General features: G+C 38.2%; 1 protein-coding gene across 9 annotated transcripts in view; it reads right to left on the reverse strand.

The window, feature by feature from the left end:
• The window catches only part of MAP3K13 (mitogen-activated protein kinase kinase kinase 13), a 172,163-nt gene that overhangs the window by 88,134 nt on the left and 67,391 nt on the right, over positions 1–16,638 (reverse strand). Inside the window, exon 1 of one of the 9 annotated variants that reach the window (XM_026007308.2) lies at positions 7,141–7,508. The exons of the other annotated variants lie outside the window; for them this stretch is intronic. The gene's annotated coding sequence lies outside the window, so the exon portion shown is untranslated. Of the gene's footprint in view, positions 1–7,140; positions 7,509–16,638 lie in introns of those variants that run through there. 9 annotated transcript variants of the gene reach the window in all.

A 16,638-nucleotide genomic window follows, 5' to 3' on the forward strand; every position in this document is an offset into this window, starting at 1 on the left:
TCATCACGCTTCAGCCTGATTTAAAGAATGATAAGAGGTAGTGAGAGATGGAGAGAAGAAGTCAAGATGATCAATTTTGCTTCTTAAGAGCAATAACAAAAGTCAGATCAAGGAAAAGACTGTAACACACAACCAAACTAAGGTTATTAGATTATCTGTTGCCATATTCCCTATTAGCCCAGACCACCAAATCACCAGTCTAATGGAAGCTCTTTCTTGACTACAAAGAATAATGGCCAAAACAAGTGACACTTATGTGGGCATGCCTAAAGATGGCAAGGTCAGATCTCATCAGGACTCTACTTCCTGTTTATGAGGGAGTCCTTGGGCATATCTCAGTGATTTAACCTTTCTGTGTCTCACCCAGTTATCTCCATCTGAAACACTTATGATATTTTCCCCTCCTCCTCAGCTGTAGCAGTATCCCCTGGGGGCTAAACTTCTAGAAAGTACTATGGAAGAACTAGAGTAAAGGTAGATTTTAACCAGGTTGTCTTAGAAGTTGTCACTTGTCTATTTGATGCTGGTAATAATGAGATTCCAAGAATATTAAAATATTGAAGCTAGAAAGGATATTTGAGATCACTAAACAAACAAACAACAACAACAAAGTCTCATATTTTGAAATGAAAGCTGAAGACAAAGTTTAAGAAGCCAAGAGAATATCTTGCCAAGGATGACCTGACACTGCTACATAGATACTTACTACCTTAGTCTGATTCTTTTTCCATTGCATCTTTGTGCCTTATAGCAGGCAAACAGAAAACACATTAATTTTATCTATTTAATTTTAAGTAATCTTTTAGATAAATAAAGAAGGCAGGTACATGATTGCATAAAAGAACCTCATTACTGGGGCAGCCCAGGTGACTCAGCGGTTTAGCACCGCCTTTGGCCCAGGGCGTGATCCTGGAGACCCGGGATCGAGTCCCATGTTGGGTTCCATGGATGGGAGCCTGCTTCTTCCTTTACCTGTGTCTCTGTCTTTCTCTCTCTCTCTGTGTCTCTCATGAATAAATAAATAAAATCTTAAAAAAAAAAAAAGAACCTCATTACTAAAAACTTTACAAGGCTTCAATTCATCCTCTGTTCAAGGTGTTGCATGTGAATCTTCTGCTAACGCATAATAAGCAAGACATATTTAAGCCTGCACTGGCGGTTCTTTGCTTGATTCATCTGAGTACTAGAACACATCCTCCTCATTGACTATCACTCACCATGCAGCAATTCGCAGTGGTGACATTATGAAAGGACATCTCCCTGCCACAAACACACACATCCACCCACATACTTACAAGGATTTATCCTAATGGGGCAGCAAGTAAAATTTGAAAAAAAAAAAAAAAAGTTTCCCAAGTACCACCTCTGCTCTGGCCTCTACCCAGCAAAAAAAATCTTTAATCCAAAAAAAAAAAAAAAAAAAAAAAAAAGGTCCTTTTACAATAAACAAATGTAGACAAAAAAGTGTCTACTCTGTTCAATCACTTTATAGCCCATGTCTGGCACAAACAGTGAATACTAAATATTCACTTTGAGTTTTAGTCCTTAGAGCAGCTTTCTTTATATAACAATTGTACCTGACTTGGTCAACCACTGACCCCTTGGTTTGAAAGTTCCTTAACTTTCTGAATCTGTATCTGCAAATACAGCATACAATGCAAAAGTCCCTTTTCAGGGGCAGCCCAGGTGGCTCAGTAGTTTAGTGCCAACTTCAGTCCGGGGCATGATCCTGGAGACCCAGGATCGAGTCCCACATCGGGCTCTCTGCATGGAGCCTGCTTCTCCCTCTGCCTGTGTCTCTGCCTCTTTCTCTCTCTCATGAATAAATAATAAATAAAATTTTTTTTAAAAAAAAAGTCCCTTTTCAAAATTTTAATTTACCTTAATTTAATTATTTTTTTAAAGTAGGCTCTACACCCAACACGTGGCTTGAACTCATGACCCTAAGATCAACAGCTGCATGCTCTATTCACTGAACCAGGCAGGTGTCCCCAAATAGTCCCTTTTTGGGCCACCTGGGTGGCTCAGTGGTTGAGCATCTCCCTTTGGCTCAGGGTGTGATCCTGGCATTCTGGGACTGAGTCTCGCATCGGGCTCCCCTCAGGGAGCCTGCTTCTCCTTCTGCCTAACTCTCTGCCTCTCTTTCATGAATAAATAAATAAAATCTTTTTTAAAAAGTCCCTTTTTGACTTTACCCCACCCCCAGCACGCTCTATTCCTCTCTCACCTTTACTTTTCTCTTTAACATTCAACACTGCCTAAACCTACTTCATTATTTGTCTTCCCCAATAAAATAAGCCCCCAAGAGGGCAAGGGCAAGAATTCTTGCAGGTTTTTTTTTTTTTTTTTTTTTTTACCACTGTGTACTCAGTACCTAGAACACATACTAAATGCTCAATAAATATCTGTTGATTAAAAGAATGCCAACACTTCAACACCTGCCAGTTCTATTTGATACATCCTCTTTCCCATTACAGTCTCCCCACCATTCCCTTTAATCATTCTCTCAAATCTAGTACACTCTGTCCTCTTAGGACTTTTCCTGCTGGCTATACATAGGCAGAGTATAGCTAGCCTGGGCTCCATGATTAACTGTCACATGATAATCTTCATTTATGCATGTCCTCTTATTTTTACTACTGCACTTGCTGTACCAACACTTAATCCTATATTACCCCCACCATTCAATTTCTCTTACCCCACTGTCCAGTCCAGAGCATTGCAAGAGAAGACCATAGAGTCATGCTAGACCAAACCAGTAACAAGTCAAGGTAAGCCTCAATGTTCTAAACCCACGGTATGCAGAAGAAAGAATGGAATGAAAAATTAGACCTGGATTTGAGAATTGGGTATGATGTGCACTACCTGGTGTCTTTGGCTGAGTCAGAATATTCCTGAGCCTGTTTTCTCATCTGTACAATGGGGGTAGTAGTGTCTACTCATACCATGAGGATTCTATTTTAAATGAAATAATGTCTGTGAAAGCTCCCAGCAGATTTCTAGGCATGTAGAAGTCAATAAGTGTCAGCTCCTTCTCTTCTTTTAATGCATCTCTCTAACCTCTTTGAAAATGACAAACTCCTACTTAGAAAATCCAAAAAGAAGAAAAAAAAACATGCTCTCGGGTATGAATCTTCATTTTCCTCTCTTCGCTTCTTTCCATATAGAAGTCTATGTCTTCACTCTGTTCTTCTGATTCAGAAGTCATGTCCCTCTTCTTTCATAAAACTAGCCCTCTATCCATGTGAAATGGTTTTCAATCCTGGCTACATATTAGAATCATCTGGGGAGCTTTTAAAAAATGTAGATGTCTGAGCCCCACCACACACCAATTAAATATAACTCTTTGGAGGTGGGACCATGGTATCAGTATTTTCTTTTTAAGTTCCCTGGTAGGGTGCCAAGACAATTCAATGGGGGAGAGCACAATCTTTTCAACAAATATTGCTGGAACTGGATATCCTCAATCAAAAGAATGCCTTTGAACACTTCCTTATACCCTGCACAAAAATTAACTCAAAATGGATTACAGACTTCAATGTAAGAGCTAAAACTATGAAGCTCTTTAAAAAATAGGGATAAATCTTCAAAACCTTGGGTGAGGCAAAGTCTTGTTGGATATGACACTAAGCAACAACAACAAAAGTGAAGAAACTGAATTTCGTCAAAACTTAAAAACTTGGTGCTGCAAATAATATCACCAAGAAAGTAAAAAGACAACTGACAGAACGAAATAAAATATTTGCAAACCATATATCTGATAAAGATCTTGTATCTGGAACTTATCAAAGACTCTCAAACTCAGTAATAAAAAGAGAAACTAACTTTTTAAATGGGCAGAACATCTGAATAAACATTTTTTTAAAGAAGAAATACAGAAGGCCAATAAGCACCAAAAAGATGCTCAAATCATTAACCATTAGGGGAATGTATACCAAAACCACAAGGAGATAGCACTTCGAATTCCCTAAGATCACTCTTCTCAAAACTACAGATTAAAAATGTTGACAAGGATGTAGAGAGATTGAAAGCTTCCTATACTGCTTGTGGGAATGAAAAATGGTACATCTGCTTTGGAAAACAGTTTGGCAGTTCATGAAGACGTGAAACATATAGTTATCATAGGACCCAGCAATTCCACTGCTAGGTATGTATTTGGGAGAAATGAAAACATATGTTCACATAAAAAATTGTATGCAAATGTTCATAGCAGCATTATTCATAACAGCCAAAAAGTAGAAACAATCCAAATGTCCATCGACTGATGAATGGATAAGTAAAACATGGTATAACTATATAATGGAATATTATTCTGCAATAAAAGGAATGAAGTCCTGATATATGCTACAATATGGAGAACTCTGAAAGCCTTATCTAAGTGAAAGAAATCACAAAAGACCATATAATGTAAGATTTCATTAATATGAAATGATCAGAGTAGGCAAAGCTATGTATAAAGAAGGAAGATTAGTGGTTGCCTAGGGCTAGGGGAAAAGAGGAGTGACTGCTAATGTGTATGGGTTGGTTTTGTTTTTGTTTCTGTTTTTTTTTACCACGATGAAAATATTTTAAAATTGATTGTGGTGATGGGTGAACAACTCTATGAACATACTAAAAAAAGCGGAGAAACAGACAGAAAGCTCTCCAGGTAATTCCAATCTTCACAACACTATATGTGTATGGAATCTTACCTTCCAGATTTGTTAGGAGGAAATATGGCATCTTCTAAATCATTCTTTCCCATATTCTTAAGGAATAATAATCCACACAGAGCTGGAGGGTGATAGCTCTTAAATAACCTTTTTTTTTTTAAGTAAAGGAGTGTTCTTGGTAAATATTTTTTACTTTAATAGAAAATGCAAGAGTCAGGCTGCCACCTGGCAAGCATTGGTCATCTTGGCTATCTTGATTCACTTGAGCTCCCCAAGCAATCAATTCAGTTGTAGCACAGAAAGAGAGAGAGGGTAGGTAGACAGTGCAAACCAAACTGACCGGTTCTCCCGTCCAAAGTACTGCTGTTTTGTCATACATGGTGGATGTGGCCTCTGGCCCTTAGGAACCATTCTTTTGATAGTTCCCCAGGACAGGGCTCTGGCTTGACTGACTTTGTTTACTAAATAAATTAATTCCTACTTCTGGAGTAGCTTCAATTTCGAAACAGAAAGCCATCTATTGACAGTCACTGATACACAGGATTTTATTGTTTGATATTAAACAATTAAGAGTTATTGTTTTTTTCCCCCCCTACAAGTACACTATACACGAAAATAAATATAATCTAGAATACAGCCACTAGGAGTGGAGAGATAGGGAGATTCTATATCTCCTCTGTGCCTTAAAGGGAGAGTTTAACTTTAATAAATGCAAAGTGCGGACTGTATTTCTTTAACAGAAATAAAGCCCTCTGCCAAAACGTATAGAAAAGACAGCATCTGATGAACATTTCTTGAGTTTGATTATAAAAACACCTTTAAGAAACCCTAAGAATTCTGTCTTTCGATCTAGCAATGATCTAGACTTCAATGATTTGAAATAACTTTGCAGTTGCTACTTTCAACAAAGTTTGAAGGTACACAAAAGAAGAAAATGAAGTAAGTCTAGATGCTTACAAATGCAGGGGAATTGTGTCACTTGTTCAACCGAGTGTATAAAAAATAGCAAAATATGAAACCACAGTTGTCTGAGTATAGGACAAAGATCTGATTTAGAATGAGGCAGAAGTTTTCCCTTCTATAGCTCTCAGTGAGTTCAGATGCACTGAGAAAAACAAAATGAGTAGGGGCAATGCCAAGATGAAAAACAAAAGAGAACTCCAAATCCTTGGGTAATTTTCAATGAGTTTACAGTTGGAAGATTCACTAATAATTCAAAATAGATCATGAGAGTCCTAATTTAGAAGCCCTCTCTCATGAGAAAAGATCATAATATGAAAATCTCAAAGCTAAGTATTGATTACACAAGGTAAACATGACAAGGCTGGATGATAAGAAATTAACAGACATTTTGCTTTCCCTCTCACTGGAGACGACGACCAGGTACACGCTGCCGACTAGAATATAATTTGTTTGAAGTGAGGGAGGTGGAAAATGCTATTAGGTTATCTGGGTTGAGGAGCTGCCCCAGGGCAGAACATGTCACAGTGTCACATCCCTCTTCTTTACCATCCCAACTTTTACCAGAATATAGTCCAGAACCTTGGAAAATAAATTTGATCATAAATACTAACTTTTTGTTCAAACTCCAAGCAAAGTATCAAGCCAACTTAATACATTGAACATATCTGAACTTTTCCATGTTTGCCAAGCACAGCGGAAGAAACTATTTTGAGCAGGGAGTTCATCTTCAGAAAATACTCATGTGCATTTCTATGCAACATAATTACGGAATATATGAAGAAGCCACTTCTTCATTTTCATTTGGGGATATTCTAAAGATCAGAATTTAAGGATAATTCCCCCTTTGCCTTTGGCGCAGGCTTTTAAGTTTTTGAAAATATAAATAAAATGCACAGAGTGATAGAAGGAGCTGCAAAGATGTATAAATACACCACTGTGACTCCCATAATAAGAGCTTTTGGGGAAAAAAGTGGTCAGACAAGTATTCATCGTCCCCAAATTGCAAGCTCAAGACCCTGACTGGTACACAATTATGAAACAAAGGGGAGGTGAAGGGTGACACACAACAGAAAGGGCGGCAGAAAGGAAGACAAGTGCTCAGCAGGCTAGAACCTGCTGTGTCTAGCTGGCCTGGCTTTCCCCAGTACCTTTCTGGTACCAGTCTGGGGCTTTTCCTCTCCTGCAACCCACATCATCTTCTCCGAGAAATGAATCTCCCTTTAAGGAAAGCCAAACCAGCATCCAGAGGTAACGTGCAGAACCATAAATGAAAAATGTCCACGTCTAGCAAGCAGACGAGCAAAGGAAAACCAGCTGTCAGTTTCGGAGGCGCCTAGCTCTAACGGGGTTTCAGGTTACTCTTTGCCTCTGTCTCCCGGTCTGGTCTGTCTGTCTTTCTCACCGTGTCTCCCTCAGTAAGATCCGCTTTCTAATCCACTCAAATCTCAAATACCTTCTCCATCTGTCCTTGTGGCATAAATGCTGATGAAACAGGAGGAAAAAAAAAAAAGAGTGTGATACTCACAACAATGAAGAATTCCTACACATGCCGTTCCATTTTCTTGCTTTAAAAAGATGGAAGGTTAATGTGAAAAGCCTTGCAGAATTAGAAGAATAAGGGGGAGGGGGATTCCACCCACACAGTCCTCCAGCCCACCGCAAAGGAGCCCAAAGGCTTGCTGACGTCACAGATTCATGAATGGATGTAAATTGGGCTGGTTTAGGATTCCGCACAGACTTCGCTGTGGTGTGTGCCATGAAAAAAGAAAGGGAGGGTCCAGAGCAGGCCTGGCCAATAGGCTTCAGGCACTCATGGCCTGCCCTCTTTTAGGAGGAATCTGGTCACAGAATAAACAGAGCCCGCCAATCAGGCGTCTGCCACTGCCTTAAGACAGACTGGCAGCTGGGGGAGGGGGGAGGGGGGAGTGGAGGGGGGGAGGGCAAGCGTGTGTGTGTGTGTGTGTGTGTGTGTGTGTGTGTGTGTGTGGCTGTGATAGTCACGAAAACATTATTATTGCTATTGAATGAGGGAATCAAAATAGAATTTCAGTGGAGTCATTGCTACCAAAAATGCATACATTAGAATCACATTCTTTTATTCATTGGAGGCTATTTTCTTTAACTCCTTTCTTGCATTTCAGCAATGTGCCTGCTCCGATGTGATAAAAAACAAATCAAAGTCAGGGAAACAGTTTCTAAAACTAGTGACCAGGGAGAAATGCATGCCCTGCACACCAAGGCTTGTAGAAGCCAAAACAGTAGGGAAATAATAATGGGAAATAATAACTCAGTGGTTAAGAAATATAAATATTTAAGACAATATTACATACATGTAATTATTTTTTAAAGAACAATATCATCTAGCTGACCTTTGTGAAGCATCAAAGTGGGTGTGGAAGAGTAATTTACTACCACATTTAAATATGGTAGGTAAATAAGGTAGGTAAATATTTCCTCATTAAGACATAGCTCTGGGCGCCTGGGTGGCTCAGTCGGTTAAGCCGTTCAGCGTCTGCCTTCACCTCAGGTCATGATCCCCGGGGTCCTGGGATCCAGTCGCACATCTCAGCAGAGAGCCTTCTTCTCCTTTTCCCTCTGCCCCTTGCCCCTGCTTGTGCTTTCTCTCTCTCTCTCTCAAATTAATAAAAATCTTTTTAAAATGTTTTGGTTTTAATAGGATGCCTTACTATAAACAGCAAAAACAACTATATTAAATTCACAAGAGCTGATGACATTTAAAAGAATTTTTCTAATTTAAAAAATTTTACCAGCTTTATTGAGATATAATTGATATACAAAGAACTGCAGATATGTAATGTGTACAATTTGATGAGCTTAGAATTATGCAAACACCCATGACCCCATCCCCACAGTTAATACAGTAGATATATCACAGGGTTTCCTTGTGTTCCTTTGTGGTTTTTTGGTTTGTTTTATGGTAAGAATACTTCACATGAGATCTACCCTCTTAGCAAGTTTTGAAGTGCACAATATAATATCACATTGTTAACTATAAGTACTATGTTGTGGAGCAGATCTCTAGAACTTACTCATCTAGGATAACTGAAACTTTATACCCGTTGAATAACAACTTCTATTTCACTCTCCCCCATCTCTGGCAACCACTATTGTACTCTCTGCTTTTACGAGGTTGACTATTTTCGAAATCTCATTGAGGTCGAATCATACAGTATTTGTCTTTTTGTGACTGCCTTTTTCACTTGGCATAATGTCCTTCAGACTCATCCATGTTGTTGCAAATGACAGAATTTCCTTTTTTAAGGCTGAAAAATATTCTATTGTACGTATACACCACATTTTCTTTATCCTTTCATCTGTCAATGGACACTTGGGTTATCTTCCATATATTGGCTATTGTGAATAGTGCTACAATGAACATGGGTGTGCAGGTATCTCGTGGAGATCCTGATTTCAATTCTTTTGGGCATATAACCAGAAGTGGGATTGCTGAATCATATAATAGTTCTATTTTTAATTTTATGAAGAATCTCCATACTGTTTTCCATAGTTGCTGCACCATTTTACATTCCCACCAACAGCATACAAAGTTTCTATTTTCTCCAAACCTTCCCAACATGTGTTTTCCTTTTCTAAATAATAGCCATTCTAAGAGATGTAACATGATATCTCACTGTGGTTTTGCTTTGCATTTCTCTGATAATTAAGGAGGTTGGGTATCTTTTCATGTGCCTATTGGTCATTTGTATGTCTTCTTTGAAGAAACATCTATTCAAGACCTTTCCCCATTCTTGACATGGTTTTGGCAATAATTTCTTGAAATGACACCAAAAGCACAGGCAACAAAAGCAAAAACAGACAAGTGAGACTATATCAAACTAAAAAGCTTTAATCAACACAATGAAAATGTCACCTGCAGAATCGGTGGCACAAACATTTGTAAAACATATATATCTGATAAATGGTTAATTTCCAAAATATATAAGTAACTCATAAAACACAATAGCAAAATAAATAAATAAATAAATCATGACATTTCTTTACTCTTTTAAAAAAAATGTCAGGAGTCACACAAAAGTGGAGATTGATGTGATTCACTTCCCCTATACTCTATCATTTTACTTCATGATTACCAATACATTACTAAAACCGATAACAGCTTTTTTTGAGCATGGGAAATCCCTGAAACTGGGACAACAGTGGTTAATACAATGCCTCGGTTAAGAGGTGTCCAATGACCAAGAACATTCTGAACAGAGATCTTACTCTATCTCTTAATCAGACTATTTGTACAGCTGAGAGGAGAGTAGTTGCCTGCTTCTGTGTGGTTTAGGAGGGTTCAAGCCTGACATGAATGAGTGCTGCATACTGCTTAGCTCGTTGGGAAAAACAAAAGGGAACAAAACTTTCCAGGACTATTTTACATATAGCAAAGATGTTTGGGGCACTGTTCTATATACCAAACAATAGAATATCATTGACAAATAACATATTCAAGAGATTTTTCTAAAGGAGCTTATTGTGTAATATCCCTATGGAAAAGACAGACCAAAGAAATTTACTCCCATAAGATAAGAATGCTCAAGCCAACAATACTGGTACCTCCCTAGTAGGCACTAGGAATGTAGTAGTATACTATACTACATTGGCTTATATCAATATGTCCATGTACCAAGATTACTGTAGGACACATAAGTGGGAAGGAATTAAGAATATGCATCTCTGTCTCTTAACAACAATCAAAACTAACCAGGATACACTAAAAGAATCACATTTATTTTTTAAAAAATCTTTTTTTCTTCCAAAATAATACAGACTAACTGATAGAAGGAGGCAGCTTTTTTGTGGAACATGTGAACAAGATGGCCAACTCTGTTATGGAAGCCAACCCAATTTGCTGTAAGGTTTGACAGCAACATCATTACTCAACAAGTCTACCAGGGATCAGGGTAGTCTCTGATGCAGTTCAAAGAAAACAGTCTATAAACGGTTCTAAACACAGCCACCTAAGAAGCTGGCTCAATGTGTAATCTGGCAAATAAAAATGAGCTGGCTCTGTAGAGTTGCCATTTTAGTAAGATGAACTTGATCTGTGTTAGTGTGCTTCCCTGAGCCACAGAAATATCAAAAGAGCCAATTTCTACTGTTGAATATCATGGGAAATCATTGGGAAGATATGTTACCTCCCCCAAATTACAGAAATTGTAGAGGTCATTCTTGGAAGAAGCCATTGTTGTTTTTATAACATAAGGAAGGTAAGGAAAGGGGGCCATGAGAAGTGTACACTCTACAGTAGCACTGCCCAAGAACTTCCTGGAATGATGGAAATGTTCTATAATTTGCACTACGACAGTAGCCACCTGTGACTGTTTAGAATTGAAAATGTGGCTACTGTGATTGGGGGTCTGAATTTTAAATTATATTTAATTTTAGTTCATTTAAAATTTAAAATAAATAGTCATATGTGGCTAGCTGATAGTCATTATATGGGACTCTGCAACTCTAGAGATATGAAGCCAAGTCATCACAAGTAATTTTTTATTTCAGCATGGGGGCATGCTAAGTGGGAGAACTACAAAGCCATTAGTAGGTGAGTAAGCAGTTTTAGGAATCAAATGAACCTCTTCAAATCTCAGGAACAACTGGAAGATAACTCTGGTCTTGTTTTCCAAGAAGATATTCAAACCTCATTATTAGAAGACAATCTAAAAATAGAAGTTAAGGTACAATTATTCTGCTATAAAAATATGGCTATTCTAGGATTGTTTTTTTGAGAAAAAAAATTTTTTTAAAGGAAAATGACTCATTTAAGCCAGGATCTAAGAGAAGTTCAAAGTATAATGACCCAGTGACAATTTTTGTCAGAAATACCACAAAAAAGAAAGAAGATAATGAACTTAAGACTAATGCATGAAGATTCAGATTTCTTCCACAGGCACCAGTGTGTAGTAATTAAAAGCTAGTAAAGAGATCTGGGTTCAAATCCTGACTCTGCCACTTATTAGTTACATAAGTTCAGGTCAATTGGAGTTTCAGTGTTCTCATTACTAAAATGGGATAATAATAGGCCATGCCTATTATGTGAAAGTTAAAATAATACATGAGAGGGATGCCTGGGTGGCTCAGCAGTTAGGCATCTGCCTTTGGCTCAGAGCGTGATCCTTGAATCCCGGGACTGAGTCCTGCATCGGGCTCCCTGCATGGAGCCTGCTTCTCCATCTATGTCTCTGCTTCTCTCTGTCTCTCAGGAATAAATGAACAAAATCTTTAAAAAAAAATAATACATGAGAAAACTAGCACAGAACCTGTAATATAGAAGATACTGAGCAAATGATATGGGTAGGCGTTCGGTTTTATTGTTATTGTTGCTGTTATTATTCAAATACCATGGGCCCCTCTATTCTCAGCAAGGGAAATTTCAACAACTGTGCAGATCCAGGGATTAAAAACCACAGGGAAAAACAAAACATCTTTATTTTGCTTACAGTAAGCTTGAACAGACCTTTGTAGGAGATTCTTTAAAAATACTACATATCAGGGACACATCTTCCAAAGAAAAGCTCATCCAAATCATTTTCCTTTAGGAAACTGGAGATTACTCTCTGAGATCTGCATCTGAGTGGGGGAACGCTCAGGAGGTTAAGCTGGGTGACCAAAAATTCTCTTCATCAAGAAAACAAAAACAAAATGCTAAATTTCTCCAGTAAACCTGTAGTTTATATACAATCATTTGAACTAATATGGAAAACAACCTACTAGGTGAGAACCCTGGCTGAAATTCTCTACTTTCAGAATGTTAACTCTTGGGATGCCTGGGTGCCTCAGCAGTTAAGCACATCTGCCTTCGGCTCAGGTTGTGCTCCGGGGGTCCTGGGATCTAGTCCTGCATGGGGCTTCCTGCAGGGAGCCTGCTTCTCCCTCTGCCTATGTCTCTGCCTCTCTTTGTGTCTCTCATGAATAAATAAACAAAATCTTAAAAAAAAAATTTAACTCGAATTTTCCCTGTTTTCAAGGTGTATATGGTTTGACACAGCAAACTATGACTTCAGTTTTGTTGTTGTTGCTATTGCTGTCGAGCTCCCATTAAATGCCTAGCTGAGAAAGCGATTTTTAAGAAACATCTGAGGAAAAAAATTATTTTAAAGATCACTAAAATTTATCCTTGTATCAAAGGAGATCACCAGATCATCAGAAAGTTACCTGTTACCTAAATATTATTAGCCTAGTGCCCCTTAGCAGAATCATTGTCACAGAGTTACCCTTTTGTGTTATGGCTTTGCTTGTATCCAGAATTATAAGGAACAGCAATATTGTTTCTGTGTTGTCCTTTACCTGGCACAATGTCTCAGATGCAAGGAATTCACACGAAGAATTCATTTTAGAACTTAATACTGGAGAAAAGTTTCTTGTTCTCAAAAAGTTATTCGGCACCCACATTTTCAATAAGAACAATGTAATCCACTGAATTTCCATGTTTTTGTCCCTGTGGGTGGGACACTTAAAGCCAACTTTATGCTCAAATCAGTCTATCCATCAATCTATATATCTCTATCTATTTTTTTTCTCTATCTATTTTAGCTTTCGTGGTTAGCATATTTGCTTTCCCTTTCCTGCTTTGGGTTGATTTCCCTTTTATTAACCTGATTTAATACATATTTCATGGTAAGGACTTCAAATCCTTCTTAAAACAGACTGTAAATAAAAGTGTACACTAAGCATCTATTAACTTTTCAAAAGATGAAAGTCTCAAGTCCATAAATTCTACAATCATCTTTATGATAAAAGAAAACCCTGAACATATGCATTATAGTGGCAAACTTTGAAAACTATTTTGAGTTAAGTAGATTTGAGGTCTTTAATATTTTTTATCAACATATAATAATACATCTAGTTAGCCAGAGAAAAGCAATTGCTCAGAGATTTTATATGCTATTTAGTATAAATCTTAACAGCTTAATGAAGTTTTAATGTTTTATTCCTGTCAAAAGAATGATTACAAATGAAGGATGTAAGAATTCTTCTCTGATCAATAGTGAAGATGCACTGAAATAAATCAAAAGCAAATGGATTTTTCAATTAATAAAATATTTAACATCCCTGAAATACACCATTCCATGATATACAAAATTTGGCAAGGTACCATAAACCTAACCTCTATGGGGCTAAAATAATACCTTGAGTTTATAAAGGCACTTTCCATACTGAAAGAGTAAAAGGAAAATTTATACATTACTTTACTCTTCCACATAGAATTTGTACTGCTGAGAGGTGTAGCTGCTGAGAGGTCATGTAAACTATCTAACTTCTATTCTTCTGAACCTGTTTTAATCATCTCCTTTAGCTAGATAGAGGTTGGCATTTCCACTTTAGCTTCATAGTGCAAGGAATAGAACTAAAGAGCAAAATGTAGGAATAGTGAGCATCTGCCATTTTGTTTTTAGTCGGCTCTTGCATCTTCTGCATTTGAGAACACTCTCCATCCATCACGTTCTATCCATCACCATCAGTCAGGTCGTTTGGAAGGAGCTGAAGTCACCGGAAGCTAGGGCTCCAAGAGTGAACACATGGCACAAAGCTGGCCATGCCTTTTGTGCTAAAACATCTTCCTTATATAAGTGTGTTCTTTTAAAATATAGCATATCTAAATTCCAGGAATAATGATGGGGAACAAATCTATCATAGACATTCTTCGTAAACAATCCTGTACTTTTACAATTTACAAAGTACTTGAAAATAGGGTAGATATTAGTCCTATTTTATATGTGAGAAAATGAAGGCTCAGGAAGATGGGCTCATCTAGTCTTGCTCTATCTAAACTCTGTAACCTACTGACTCTACTTTTAAATTGTATCCATTACCCCTTGCCCCTCCCCCATTAAAGACTCTATAATCACTCAATGACTAAAAATTAAAAGTGAAAAAAGTAACAATGCAAATATGAAAAAGCCAGTACTTTATCTCAAGGAGCTTGGGTGACATGAACAACTACACTAAACAGAGAAAGTGCTAAATCAGCAAGGTAGACAGGGATGTTTCACTTGAGATTAGAGAACAATACTGGAAGAAAGCTAACTGACATGTGGGGGTGAGAATATTCTTGCTTGATAGGACTTTCCTACATAATGCAAAATGTGTAGCACTCTGCATTCCTATAACAGCAACCAGTCTGTCATAGCTTAAAAAAAAAAAAAAGGTCCCCCAGCTTTGTCTCCCTAGGCACTAGAGGGGATTGGGACTGTCCAACTTTGAGATCTACAGGTTAGTCTACAGAGTGGTGCTCTCTGTTGCCCTCTGTTGACATAAGATCAAAGCTTTTAGAAAAACGGTATACTGTCCTTTGGAGAAAAATGTCCTAAGAGCAAAGAAAGAGCAAAGATGTCTTGGTTTGAGGCTCAGCGAGGGCTTTGGGAATGTGGGATGAGGCTGAAAAAAGGCTGGAAACCACTCTTCCTGGTCCAGACGATAGCCAGTACTTGCCGTTTACTTGTCTTTGGCAAATTGGCATGTTTGTAAAAGGAATAAAGGCTTGTCCTTAAACAAACATACTCTGTCCTTATGCTGCAGTTTGCCCAGGGTTTGATCTAGGTCTTCTCTTTCTGATACAGTGATTATTTGGGGCTGGGTGGTTATAGTCTGTTATACAAAGGAGGCAAACTGGAACTGGACCTCGAAGAGGAAGGATTTGGGGAAACTGGATATGAGAGAATAAAGACAGTTGTTCAAAGATAGTTCATACCAGGGATCCCTGGGTGGCGCAGCGGTTTGGCGCCTGCCTTTGGCCCAGGGCGCGATCCTGGAGACCCGGGATCGAATCCCACATCGGGCTCCCGGTGCATGGAGCCTGCTTCTCCCTCTGCCTGTGTCTCTGCCTCTCTCTCTCTCTGTGTGACTATCATAAATAAATAAAAATTAAAAAAAAAAACAAAAAACAAATATAAAATGTTTAAAAAAAAAAAAAAAACAAAGATAGTTCATACCAAATGTAAAACTGGTAAAGCAAAAAATGAAAACAAAAACAAAACAAAAAACAAAACAAAACAAAAAACAGGGCAGCCCCGGTGGCCCAGTGGTTTAGCTCCGCCTTCAGCCCAGGGCATGATCCTGGAGACCCAGGATCGAGTCCCACATCGGGCTCCCTGCATGGAGCCTGCTTCTCCCTCTGCCTGTGTCTCTGCTTCTCTCTATCTCTGTGTCTGTCATGAATAAATAAATAAAATCTTTAAAAACAAAACAAAAAACAAAACAAAACAAAACAAAAAACTGGTAAAGCACATACTAGTACTTTTCATTCCAATACAGGATTATAGTCTACAAGAGAAGTAGATACGGAACCGGAAGTCAGAGTGGATAACATGGTAACACTAAATCAAAACTGCCTGTTTTTAAAGATTTTATTTATTTTAGAGAATGAGGGAGAGAGAGAGAGCACAAGAGGGAGGAAGGGCCAGAGGGAGAGGGAGACTCCCTGCTGAGCAGGGTGCCTGATGCAGGGCTTGATCTTGAGACCCCAAGATCATAACCTGAGCAGAAGGCAGATGCTTAACCAACTGAGCCACCCAGGTGCCCCCAAACTGGGCTGTTTTTAAAAGGAGACTTACAAGACTATCTGTAAATAGGCTCCTACCACATAGATTCACACTCAGCACCATAGTCAGTTCTTTATTAAGAATACTAGTGAAGGAAACAGAGAAGACAGAACCCAACAATATTTTAGGTAAGTATCTGTTTTGAAGTTTATATTATATAAATATATGTGATGTCTAGGGAATACACTTAGAACCAAATGATGAAGCCACACTGGAAAGCTCTTGGTTTCCTATTACATGTAATCACACTATCCCCAAATAGGAAAATAATACCATCTTTGCTACTAATAGCTGCTATTAGTAGCAACCTGCTCCCAATCCATCTACCTATCTACACATATTTAAAAATTTTTACTACTTCATTGGTTCCAATCTACTCTCCTTAACTAGATTGAGAATTAAAGTTTTACATGTGAGGCACCTGGGTGGCTCAGGTGGTTAAACGTATGCCTTTGGCT

The sequence above is a fragment of the Vulpes vulpes genome, chromosome 3, assembly GCF_048418805.1.
Source record: "Vulpes vulpes isolate BD-2025 chromosome 3, VulVul3, whole genome shotgun sequence".
NCBI classification, from domain to species: domain Eukaryota; kingdom Metazoa; phylum Chordata; class Mammalia; order Carnivora; family Canidae; genus Vulpes; species Vulpes vulpes.